Source organism: Aphelocoma coerulescens, chromosome 2 (assembly GCF_041296385.1).
Source record: "Aphelocoma coerulescens isolate FSJ_1873_10779 chromosome 2, UR_Acoe_1.0, whole genome shotgun sequence".
Classification (NCBI taxonomy): domain Eukaryota; kingdom Metazoa; phylum Chordata; class Aves; order Passeriformes; family Corvidae; genus Aphelocoma; species Aphelocoma coerulescens.
Genome location: NC_091015.1, coordinates 125390784 through 125399202, shown reverse-complemented (window position 1 = coordinate 125399202; position 8419 = coordinate 125390784).

The following is an 8419-nucleotide window of genomic DNA, read 5'->3' as shown; positions in this document are numbered from 1 at the left end:
AGTGAAGTTATCTGACAACAAATACACACTGTGTGATCAATCAAATCCCTCCAGTCAAAGGTGAATTACAGAACAGCAGGAGTCTGACTATTATGTACACTAATAATGTAAAAAGTGGTAAGTGCTTCACAAATGGAAGCTCAGACCTTAGTTTTGTGTTTAAGCACAAAAATGTTTTGAGATTAGACTGCTAACTTCTGCTTGCACAAAAGCTGGGTTTAACTAGTTCTACGCCAAGTTTAAAATGGAGCAAAGGAAACAGAACCCAGGCAAAAGCAGGCACCTGAGCAGAGCTCCTGGCTGGGACCCCATCACCATTTCATTCAGGTATGCCAGACTGGCTACCCCAAGGTCTCCATTTAGCCCATTTATTTCTGGAACATGGGAATTTGTGTGATGTCATTTTCTAGCTGTGTTAGACCAAATGGTATATGTGAATAGATCTGGGTATTATAAAGATTGCAGCACAAACAAAAATACAAAATTCACTGAACAATACAGATGGGGGTTGGGGGAGGAACACTAAAACTAAAGCTACATTTCTAAGGGAAACAGATGAGGCCAAGTCACACTGCTCACAGACAACACAGATATTCCTCATTTCATGTCCCAATGATTTGTTACATAAACAGGATGGCTGTTTTTCCCCAAACAGGAATATCATTCCCATCCATAAGAGCACACCTAAGCATTTGCTTTGCTGGCCCTAGTTGCCAGAAAACCAAAGCTGACAACTCCTCTTCCATCAGACTCAGTCTCTGCAGCAGTGGCTTGGCTGTACTGCAAACTCTCAAAATCACCCACTCATGCATTCAAATTATAAAAAAAAAAATAGAGTAAGAATGAGGTTTCAAACTTTGACCCCTAATTATTTTTTCACCATGGACTCCTCTATAGTCAAACCTACCAGTACACTCACTAATCTGAAATACATTTCACAAACCTCTGAGGAGCAGTGCACAAATGGCCAGGGTTAGAAAGCTAGATGGTGAAAAACAAAGCAAGATTTGAGATTGCAGGGAGGCATTGCTGCATCCCTGAGATGCAGGAGTTGAGACAACTCTCCAGAGGACAAACAAGGCCTTACAAAACACATACACATACACATACACGTACACATACAGAGCTTTGTTCGTTTGCAATGAAATCTGAAGATTGAGAGACATGAAGGCAAATGCAGACTGGGGTTGTAAAAGCTTCTGCACCAGACATTCCTCTGCTAGGAATACATCCTGCTTAATTAGCCTGTAAGAATTTGACCCAAAGCCTATGCATTTTGGCTGTCACTTTTACATACAGAAACACCTCCCAGTGCAGAACACGAGTCTTCATCTTTCTTTTGAAAAGTATTTCAGATGGTATATTTTCAGTTCTGTAAAATCTGCATAAGGATTGTCCTGCTTTCTGCAATGATTTTATCTCCAAACATCACACAAGATCTTTCTGCTTACTCAAGACCTTCCAAAACACAAGTTTTGCCATGAAGAAAGCAAATCAGAGGCAATGATGAAAAAATACTTTCTTCTCAATACTGGAAGATAAAATGCCCCCACCTATGTGAGGAGACCAGAGAATTCAAACTGCAACCAGTTCCCAGGTTCTTCACTAATTTCTGAGTTCTGCAAGGTGTGCTACCTGTAAAAGTGTTCTTACCTCATCACAGCCTAACTGGGAATGGCTGCTTTGGAGACAAGGAAGGAAAGAAGAAATCTGTGTTCATCACCACTAAAAGCTACCTACACACTTCTTTGCGTAAATGCTTCGAGGAGTCAACTTATAAATTGAATTTTACTCAGTTAGGAAAGAGTTTTGAAAGGCCAGTGTGGGGAGAAACCATGGTTTTAAGCTGCCAAGACCCCATTTGGGAGCCACAGAGCTCCTTGTTCCACTCCCAAGCAGCTTCCGTGGGGCTCTTCGCAAAAGAGCAGTGGCAGAATAAAGAGGGTGGGCAGACACTGGAACAGCTCTCTCCTCCTTGGTAAACATAAGCAGGCTGAGCCAGGCTGCCTCCAGTAGTAGCTCCCCTGAAACTAGAAAGATAATCAAACGATTGGACCTCTGCTACCTGGTGATCTGGAAGACAGGTGAGGTGTGTTGCACAGCAGAAATGCAGCTACCATATATCAGCAGCTGGCCATTCCAATAAAAAGTTTTGAGCTAGCTCATCTAACTCCCTCCCAAACAATGGAGAAGAAGGAACAACACAATTTTATTTGCCTAAATGTTTTGTGAGTATAAGAGTATGTGCATGCATGCATCACATGTGTTCTTCATCCCTTAAATGACCAGGATGGAATAACCCCAACCAATACAACGAAAATACAAAGAGTTGCTAAACTGGAAGCCAGAGAAAGTAAGAACTACCCACCAAACGGCAGTAGAGATACAGCATGAATTTAATACTGAAACATTTTGCTACTTATCTTTAAATAGTACAGACATAAATCAGATTCCAGCTATTACACATAAAAGCACCTACCACAGAACTCTAATTCTTGCTATGGTTGTACTAAGCCTCTCCTACCTGAGCACAAATTCCTGGTCACCCTTCTATCTAGATAGCTATATATAATGTAATTTTACCTCTTTAGTGGCAAGCATGTACAAAGCCAGGCAAATACTTAGTTGGCATCTCAGTTTTAAGTAGACAGAGAACCATGTACTTTTTGAATGGTGTCAGGAGTTGTATACACTTAAATGATAAGACCTTCTTCCCTCTCCACTGCCCTTCTGTCTTCAGCCACAGGCTCGTTTAGTGCAGCACATGTGATTTGTCCATCTGTCAAGTAAAGCAGTGCACCATTCTTGTTGCCTTCAGTTTTAATACGAGAATCAAACAGGTATTACAGGATCATACAATCACAAAAATACAACAAAGGATTAGAGACTGCGAGTTAACGTGGTTAACACTGAGTAACACACCAGTTCCAAACAAATCTGAAGGTAAAAGTGAAGAGGTTTTGCAGTGTCAGAAGAAATAGTTTCTACTCTAAGGAACATGAGCAGTTCAGAATATATTTTTCAACAGATTGAAAGCAGGGTGATAGCATGAAGAGCTTCCAAAGCAGAACTCTATTCACAGCATCCCACTTCAAAGATCAAAAACCATTACACTACTAATTGAGGTGACACTCAAAGACTTCATATAACGAGTGTTTAATGCACAATCTGAATGACAGCCCAAGGAAGCAAATAATTATCACAGTCATTGAACAGAGATAGAAAGACATTGTTAACTAGAAACGTCATGGCTATCAACTTTCATTTCACATTATTTCAGTATTTCAAAGTTACAGCATTTAAGGAATGAAAGTATAGTACTAACTTGGCATGAGAATTTTCCTATAAATGCAACGACTCGCACATATGATGCTGGCTTAAAGGATATAGATGTTGAAATATTTTCTGGTAATGCTATAATAAATCTCACACAGTGCAACAGGTTAGTAGCATCATATGATACAGCAAATTTAATCTGCAAATCTTCAGACAGAAAAAAATGTACATATAACAGGAAATCATTTCAAAAACACAACCCAAGATGACTATGACCATCTCCACAAATCCTCAAATTGTGATGTTGTGGCAAGGCGTTATTTTAGATTTCTCAGAAGCAGACAGTCCCAGAGTTCAAAGTGCAACATACCTCCCAGAGATGGGAAATAATGCTCTCTCCCAGAACTGCAGTCAAGCAAACAACAAACACTGGAGGAATCTGTTGGCCAGAAAAGGTCACGGCTGCTGGCAATTTGCCTGATACCATTACCAAAGCAGAGCTTTTAGTACAGACTTTTCTCAGTAATAGTATAGATCTTTCTCAGATTAGTATTGACACTCTTAACTACACACACATATTTAAACCCAAAACTGCTGATCACCAACCACTTAGATAATGTGGGAACTGAAGAGCCAGCTGCCACCACCACACACTTCCATGTTTTTGGTCTACACAGCTCACATGGTGGCAAGTATTGCCAAAACTTAAGAGAAACAAAGTCGTCTCAACCTGCTTTACTTCACCAGAATGTTTTAACAATTGTAAATGCAGGAATATTCTACCTTTAAAAAGTGAAAGAGATGAGGAGAATTGGGTTAAGTCCTGCCAGGCTGACTTTAAGGAGTTCCAAACATTGCATTGTTTCCCAAAGCCACTCTGCAAAGCTGAACCCTCACTCGCATATTAACCCAATTTTCAGGATGCTGGAAAAGCTGCTAGAAATACCCTCTTCTGTATCTTCATGACAACTTCACAGCTCTACTGTTTGAGCTGCTCTCATCCTAATTGAAACAGCTTTTATTTCTATGACAATTGTAAAAATACAGAAAATTCTTAATGGGCTATTCTCAAGTCAAGTCAGTAAGAGATGTGTTTACCTCTAACAGGTTACTTTTCTTGGTAATTTTTTAGTAGAAATTGCAGAGGGAAATCAAACGCTTCCCCTCTTCCCTTCTCATTCCCACTTGCTTAAAAATAATAGGATATAATAATAATATTAATTAAAATTGAAATAGCCAATATGTTAAATCAGCATACCTACACATCTTTGACAATCAGCAGGGAGCAGAGTGGGAACAAGCACAGATCAGCTTAGGAAAACCTTCATAGTATGACTGCACAGCCATTCCTTCAGTACTTCTGATTTAACAAATACACAGTTTGGGGTTTTCTAACCCAAACTACATAGTTTATAGATTATAAAACCATGTTTACATTTTATCCATACTGCTTATATTAAAAGCAGAAGGTTGGGATGCTGCTATTAAGAAATGGTGAAAAGTCATAAATTAGTATAGAAAACATGAATTTCATCAAGAGATCCACAACACTGATTATATTTGCATTAACTCAACATCTTCCATTAAGTTATCCATTTATACAGTTTGTGTCTCATATAAATAATGGTTTTTATATTTATCACTATTTTAAAATGGTAAAGACTGAAAAACTTTATAGAACTGCTTGAATATGGAAATGCTACTTGAGAGTTGGGTTATGATTTGTATTTTAAAGATCAGAATTGACAGTACATAACCTTAGAGCTGTTTACAAATTGAGCTGAAAGTATACATCCATTTAGTTAAAAAAACAAAAACACAACAAAATTATAAACCACTATGACCACTATGACAGTAACACTACGGTAATCTAAGAAGGTATTTTGTGGGGAGTTTTTAAAGCATCAAGTATGTTATTTTTATACTTCCAGCATTACATCCTTCATACTTTAGTCCATGATCAGTTGGGTCTGCAACAGAAAAGGTACAGCACATTGTTTCAGGGAATAAGGCAATCAGCATAACAGGGAAGAGAAAAAACCATCTCCCACAATTGTTTCAACAGAGAGAGTTAACACAGATGGATTAACAAGTTTTAAAGCTTTTTTTTTAAATTTATTATCATTATTATTAAATAAAGACTACAGACATTCATGTTCCTTCAATACCTCCCCACCTCAGAAATCTTTCAAGCTTCACAAGAGTTCTGAACACGCTATTTAGAAACATTGATAAGAAACATGTTTTGTCCCACTGCTTCACATCTATCTGGAATTTTACTCACATAAAAGACCAATAGTAGTTTTAAGTCATCCTTCTTTGGTACAGTAATGAATATGCAGACTTGCTCAGTACCAGTTTACTCCTCCTCTAGCAGTTGAAACTAGCCACACCAGGGCAATCTGGCTGAGTTTTCATAAACTAGAAGCCAGAGTTAAAGCAAGTAGTAGTCAGACATCCTACCTCTGCTGCAGAACAATTATCTTGTGGCCTACTAAGTGTGCCTTCTGCATCAAAAGATACCATAAGAGAAGTGTAACAAATACTTTTAGGCCTTGAGTTATTGTCCCAAAAGCTACTAAATAGGAAATACATCTCCACAAACTCACCACGTAAGTACCATGTAAAGCACAAACACTTGTCTAAATTATACAGTTGTTAATCATTATAGATGATCAACTGTCATAATAGATACTAGAATTTTTCTTTTGGTATCTCCTACACAGTACCAAACATTTAGGAGGAATGTGCATTATGCATATATTTGATAATGGCTAAAGGATTCACTGCTGACTCTGTCCTGCTTGATAAAAAGTATTCCTATCTTGCACTCAGGAAGAGGAGAGCAATCAAGGCCAGTGTTAAGTTCACGCCTTGCAATGTTTTCTGTACTTTTTTATCTATGAGTAAGGCACATCATTTGTAATGTGGCTATTTCCATAGGCTTGCTCATTGTATCTTAAGGTTTAACAAAGTATGAATCATACCATCTTTGGCTTTTTTTCTTTGCTTCATAGAAAACGTATCCCTGCCTCAACCAACCAAAACACAAGAACTTTGGCACTGCTTCAGAGCACAAAGCTAGTTTAAATCTCAGCCAGTGACCACTGACATGAAAAGAATTATATATTTAGAGCTCTTCCACTTTGTCCCTCACTCAACTGGCTTCAAATGGTGCTTTGCTTTGCAAGGTGTTCAAATATGGGTTTGAAAAGAAAAAAAAAAATACACATTTGGTAACAATGGCAAATTCAAATCTTGCCAAAAGAATGTAACACAAATTAAATACTTGTGAGAGGAAAATTAAAAGTCTGTCACTAGGTTACCTAAGAGAGACCGTAAAAATATGAGAAAGCAAATTCAGCAAATTCGAAGCAAACATTGATCAGACATAGATACCTGTAAAACATAATGCTTTCTGAAGGAGAGCAAGCACAGTGCTTCAAAATCTTCAGGTAGCAGAAGAGTTTCAAGGAGGCTCTCAACTTTATGCCGTAGTTGAAGACATTTTAAAATTTCGTAATTAATTACACTTCAGACTTGTCCCAGTGTGAGCAAAATGGAAAACCAACACACCTAAGATCACTGCAGGAATATTTTTTTTACATACTCCAAGCGTCAGAGATCACGTCAACTCCCTCCAGCACTGATTTTTCCTTCTGCAAAATGTATCTGTTTACAGCTGGATATGCAGATTCTCACCAATACAAATGGACAGGATTGCAGGATCACCTCGCGCCACACACAACCATGCGAACAACAGGCCCTTCTTGATGCTCTGTGAATAAGCCAGTCTCTTAAATTATGTTACCAACCATATAATAGTCTACAAGCATTCTCTCAATAGTTTATGTTGAAATCTTCCCAAAAATTCACATTCCAGAACCATACAGTTCCATTATTTTAATTGATTAAATATAGATTAGCAGTGTTAGTGTAAGAAAGATTTAATGGCATCAAAATCATTCAAATTAAATCAAGGAAAAAAAAACGTTGCAATGCACTTCAGCCAAACCATCACAAATGATATGTTATATAAATACACACACGAGGTAGCTGGCAGCTATAAATCCACCAATTCTGTAAGTGCCCAATTTGTCTAAAAAGTATAAATTGACAAATATCAATTAAACCTTTCCATTAAAAAAAAAAAAAAAGAAAGAACACCTAGTTTATTGCTTTTAAAGGTACATTGTTTACATCAGAAACAGGCAAAGGCTTATCAAAGAAAGTTATCTAGCTGTTGATGGCTTTTGATTATATCCACTTTTTCAAAAGAACCACTAAATAAAACTTTGAATGCAAACAGCTGACTCATTCCCAATGTTACACATTCTCACCAAAATGAACAAAGGTTTGCATTCTCCAAGGTGAAGGGGCAGGGAAAGAAAGCGTAATATCCAAAAGAATAGCATTAACTACTTGCTTATGAGAAATCAGTAAAAGAAATAAAACCAGTGTTCCCACCAGACAGAATACATTGAAAAAACAGACTAAGGACTGCAGGAAAGGCAGAAAGCTTCTACCTACGAACACAGTGGCATCACACCAAATGATTCATGTCAAGCAGAAGGAAATATGATGATCTGAAGCACAGGTGTACCTTTTTGTAAAGCTTCCTGAAGTTTCTTTTTTGTGTGTTTCAGAAAAGGCAAAAGAGGAACAGACAAGAAAAAAAAGTCAAGTAACATAAAAGAGGAAAAGATGCAAGAAAGCAAGACAAAGGACTGAGAAGTAGGACAGACTACAGCAATGTGATCTGAAAACTGCTTAGAGGTCAAGTAAGCAAAGTGAAAGGTATGCTCATTTCTCAAAAGAATCTGCAGGGGAACTAAAGGGAAGAAGGGTAGGCAAGGGGTTTTTTTGTTTGTTTTTATTTTGGGGTTGGTTTGGTGTTCGGGTTTTTTTTTAAATATATTTATATACACACACACAGAGTGCAAGTTTGTCTAAAGAAGTGATACTACAGATGACAGAATTTACTCCCCTGCAACATATGGAATATCTTGACCTCTCAAGTAAACTAAGCATACAGAAGTGATAAGAACAAAAGGTGCATGTAACACCAGCAGCAATATTACGTTTGGCTTTCCACTACTTCTGCCAGTTACTGTACATATATTACATGACTATTATAGAAATG